The sequence below is a fragment of the Pinus tabuliformis genome, chromosome 4_1, assembly GCF_031772625.1.
Source record: "Pinus tabuliformis cultivar Carrire ecotype Pingquan chromosome 4_1, CPIR1, whole genome shotgun sequence".
Taxonomy (NCBI): domain Eukaryota; kingdom Viridiplantae; phylum Streptophyta; class Pinopsida; order Pinales; family Pinaceae; genus Pinus; species Pinus tabuliformis.
This window is the reverse complement of record NC_142303.1, coordinates 627,512,062-627,517,124: the sequence shown is the minus strand read 5'-3', so window position 1 is coordinate 627,517,124 and position 5,063 is coordinate 627,512,062. Positions and strand designations below refer to the sequence as shown.

Genomic DNA, 5,063 nt, shown 5'->3' with positions numbered 1-5,063 from the left:
GCGGAAGAGGCGGCGAGGTCGAATCTCCCTGGGCGGCCTTTTTCTTATTTTCTCTTCGTTGATAAACAGAGCGTCGATAGAATTGACAGTCGGTCTCGTGCTGTGTGTTACGCTGAGCGCCTTGGCTACACATCTTAGTGTAGATTAAGCTTTTCAACTTCATATTTATTGTGTAATGTATGTGGGATTATTCATTGGAAAACAGCGTGGATGGATTTAAAATTGATTTCAAAATGGCAAATGGTTTGGTATGTCCCCCACTCTTCATGTTAAATATATACGAGTTGAAGTTAGGATGAGTAAAGTGTTTAATAGTAAAGGCCCATCAATTAAGTTTAGTGGAAACCACTAAAGAAAAACGTTGAGTCGGATCCGGTATTATCGTGTCCAACGGATTATACTAGCATTTGCACCTAGTGTTGCAAAGGAAACGCCGTAAGGCATAGTGTGTGGAAGAATATTGAAACGTGAATAGGCTTTTGCGGGCTTTTTTGGAAGCAAGGGTCGATGAATTCGAGCTTTAATTTGAGGGAGCGATGCCTAAAACCACTGAAATGGAATGAAGCAGCCTTAAATATGTATTGAACCTGTTTAGAGACCTTTGTTTGTTGTTGGAAAAAATTGTGGAGTTAAAGGTGAAGATAAATGAATGAATCCATGCGAACCACAACTGGGCAACCATATTGATTTGGAAAGGGCTATTTAAGAAATCATTATTCAAATGGGAAATTAAATTAATATGCGAACAACAACCGGGCAACCATATTGATTTGGAAAGGGCTATTTAAGAAACCATTATTCAAATTGAAAATTAAATTAATATGAAGATATATTGAAAACATGAATTATAATCACTAAAGTCAATTGATTTTGTAAACAAAATATGTTAAAACCCATTGACAATGAAATGGTTGTGAGGACATAAACTATCAAAATGGCATTGATCTCAAAACATCCCTTTTTAAGTTTGAAACGGGAAACACAAATAGTTGTGAGGACATGAACTATCAAAATGGTATTTGATGTTGAAACATCCTTTTTTAAGCGTGAAATGGAAAATACAAATAGTGTATTGTAACATCCTTTTTAAAGTTTGAAATGGAAAATACAAAGTGTGTTGTAACATCCTTTTTAAAGATTGAAATGGAAAACACAAAAAGTTGTGAGGAAACAAACAATGAAAATGGTATTCGATCTTGAAACATCCTTTTTCAAGTTTGACATGGAAAATACAAAGTGTGAATTGTAACAAAAGAGGTTCGAGAAGGAATATAATAGTCTAAAGAACATTGTGCTTGTCATTCCATATTTGAAGTTGTACGAAAACATGGTGGAGGCAGCGAAGCAGCAATGGACCTGCAAAATTTATATTCTGTTAGAATTAGTAATATGTAAATCAGTTGCAGAAATTTATTAGTAATACTCTGCAGGTGAGTTGTGTTAAAATGAATCTGGAATGAATGGTAATGAAGTTACCTTTGCTATGGGGATCCATATATTGTTAGTGGAAGATGCATGGTGAATAACGGCATATTGAACACCATTGGAGGTCAATGCACAGCTGGAGATGCAGTTTTTTTGCTTGCCAATCTACATGTAGTTGTGCAGGTATGTTATTTCTGAGCCCATGTGGCCTGCTGCAAAAGAAAGAAAAGGTTAGAATGAGATGCACAGACAATATAAAGACATTCTAGTATTTGCTTTTTTACTAATATTGATTAAAGTTTGTTGTTGTTGAAAGATATGAAAAGTATGTTATGAAATAGAATGAGTTAAATAAATGGAGGAAACCTTTTGGTGATGTCAAAGTACGGGTTGGAGCAGATTATCTGGAGGCGGCATTGAACGGAGAATTTCTTCTGCGTGTTTTCTGCGAGCAATGTTTTTGTTGTCCTTCATTTTACTGTAACGATCGAAACTGAATGCGGGGTTAATCCGGAGATCTTGTAGAGAAGGCACTCTTGAAATAGCTGTGAATGTGAGACCTTGACGTTCTGTTTTTCCAATGTCAATTGTTGCTTTTGGAAGGGTCATACCTTGAGATTTATGTATGGTTAAAGCCCAAGCCATCTTCAGTGGAATTTGTGCACGACCATTTCTTTTTACTGCTGGAATAGGCAAGTGAGTGGGGTTTCTTTCATCCCAAGGAGGCCTAATGTACTTGGGGAAATCTACGACAACAAATGTTGGAATTTGTGGTGGTGCAGTTGATTCTTTGTAAAAGATGGTTACAATTTTTCCAAGGGAACCATTAACAAGACCGGCTGAAACCCAAAGGTTGGAAGTCAACATAACTTTTTCGCCATTGCATAGCAATACAATTCGCTCAAGTTGCTCATCTTCAGAGGAAAGACTGGAATATGTGTTGTCATCTTCAGCAATGGATCGTGCAATAGGAGTGTTTAGAGATTTCATCATTTGCTTATTATGGACCGTTGTTTGAGCATTTGTTGGAAATAGATGCATGGAATCATGGAATGAACATATTTCTTCTTCTGATAAAAAGGAATCTGTGCGTGACATGAGTACGTTGTAGTCGTCGATTGTTGGATTTGCATCTCTAATGTTCTGGAGAATGTTCCTGAAAGTAACCTGGGCGATGTCGTCGCCTTGTTGACGAAATATTGTGTCTAATGTGATGACTGTGTTGAAGGTGTTCCACAGTGCGCTTCCGTGGCTCGTCCCTGCATATAGAGGTATGTCTTTGACGGGTGGTAGCTGATCGAGATCACCAACCAATATTATGGAACAACCACCGAAAGGAGTGTTTCTTTGGTGGGGAAATGCCTCGCGAAGACGTTCATCAATATGGCTGAGAAGCTTTGGCCCAATGAAGCTCATTTCATCGATTAGTATGTATCTTATATGCCTGAGTTCTTCTTGGAATTTTGCAAGAGCACTACCTTCTAACGGCATAAGATCCTTTATAGGAAGGTGCAAAGCAGAATGGATTGTCGATGCTTGTATGTTGAAGGCAGCAACCCCTGTAGGGGCGAGGAGCATGATCGGTGAAGGTCCCAGGATTGCAAGGCCTATGAGCATATCTTTGATGCAATTAATAAGGAGGGATTTTCCCGTACCAGCAGTGCCTTGTATTATAATTCTGAGAGCGGGTAAATAATCCTTCCTAGCAAAATGATTCAAAATAATATTTAGAGCTTTTCTTTGCATTGGAGATAATGTAGTAAGGGTCGGCAGGGTATGTTGATGTGTTTGAAGAATGCGGTGGATGGAGCGGCTATTCTCAATGAATTGTATTGCATTATTTTGTAGATCCAATGGGATAGTGGTATGATTCCAGTTATGGGTGTCATCAAAGCCACGAAGACCAAGCATGTCAAGGTCATTTATGAGGAGCTCATTTGTAGGGTGTAATTGGGAAAGTAATTCCCATTCATTTATTTCCATGGTGTCTGTTGGATTGGCTTCATTCATAGTTGAGGTATCATTTGTGACAGATTCAATATCAGATAGTGTGCGGCGTTGATGCCAAGGATTGTAGAATGGGCGAAATGTTTGCCAATTTGCGATGAATTCTACAGCAGAATCTCCTATATCTTGTACGATATGGCGAAAAGGTTTGTATAGCATAAGTTCAACCCTGCAAAAGTTAGCGTAGCAAGGTTCTGTTGTGGATGGTATGGAGGAGTAACGTGGTATGACCCGAACAATTTCTTTTGTAGGCCTTTGTTTCCATTTGTTTGTTCTACGACGAGGATCATATGACCAGGATCTTGCCAACTCTATTAGTGATGTGGACTCTAGGGTAGAAGGGCGCTGGATATATGTATCTATGAAGTGCGGGGATGTAGTGGAGGTGGTGCCCGTTTGTGGAAGGCGCATAAGAATTTTTTGGTTTACATTTAAAGAAATGAATGGCCGACTACATAATGTTAACGGTAATTTTTGCAGCATATGGTAGGTTTCTTGTGCTCCAATGTCACGATCAACAAGGGTTTCTGCAAGAAATTTTCGAAATGCAGATGTTGCTGGGTCAGCAATGGGTGAAGCCAGGACAATTCTACGTAGCATGTCATGGAAGCTTTCAGATTTTTTTTCTGCTTTGGATGCATATTTGGCGATATATTTTTGTACAGCGTGTATGGAGAGTACTGGTTGGCAGTCAACATTTGCACGCCAAATAGATAGGATGGTAGGGTTATGGCTATTGAGTCGATCGTCGTTCCGAGCAGGGGTGTATGTTTTTTGGCCATTAGAATCAATGAATAAGGCCGATTTTGGATGTAATTCCCACGGTGCTTTATAACGACATTGGAGTGAGGATCCATTTTTTCTTAGGCACGTGCTTTCTGAGCATTTTGTGTGACGTTCAACACAATTGACGAGCTGTTCATAGTCATTGAAAGGATCGGTTCTGAAGATTTGCGGTGTGGACAACAGGCAAGGGTCTTCGGGATTTGTCCAAGCATTTGGTTGGTTTGAATTCGAAGGAGCACGAGGGTTCCAAGCGGAAATATATTTGTCGAAGAACTGCCTTGCAATATCGACTGCTTCTGTGTCTTCCCAGTTGAGATTCTCCATATCAGGTGCATTTTCTATCCAAAGGAAACCATGGATGTGCGCAGATCCCCTATGTTGCCATTCATACCTAACAAGTATGCGTTTTTGTAAGATAATTTTGCAATAGGTGAGGAATGTTGTTTAGAGTTCTTGGAGGAAAAAAAATGCGGTAGAATGCGTACTTGTACCAGTAATCTTTTGTATTCAAGTGTTTCTCCAAGATAATCTCACGAAATGCTGTGAATCTATGGTGCATATATAGTGATGTTAAATGTGGGTTAGAGATAATGTTATCATTTCTCCACTTTTGTTGTTTTCCAATATCAGTAGGAAGACATTCGGGCATGACTGCATGAAGATCAGGCCATTTTGTATCAGCTGCACTTAATGTGAAGAAGAACGTCGGGCAACCGAGTTGAGATATCATGTCCATTAGTTCATTTTTAGCTTTGTGCCAAAATGACCTTGTTCCACGTAAAGAGCTATCGAATCGCATGACTTGCTCTGCCAATTGCTCATCTGGAAATTGTTCTAATCGAATG

The 5,063-nt window shown here is 39.2% G+C and overlaps 1 long non-coding RNA gene across 1 annotated transcript; it reads right to left on the bottom strand.

Annotated features, from left to right (window-relative positions):
• Positions 1-1,221: 1,221 nt before the first annotated feature.
• LOC149177591 (uncharacterized) lies at positions 1,222-2,139 on the bottom strand. The gene is made up of 3 exons (XR_016258785.1): positions 1,792-2,139; positions 1,477-1,637; positions 1,222-1,356 (listed from the first exon to the last, which is right to left on the bottom strand). It is a non-coding gene; the product is annotated as an uncharacterized LOC149177591 (long non-coding RNA).
• Between the last annotated feature and the right edge of the window lie 2,924 nt (positions 2,140-5,063).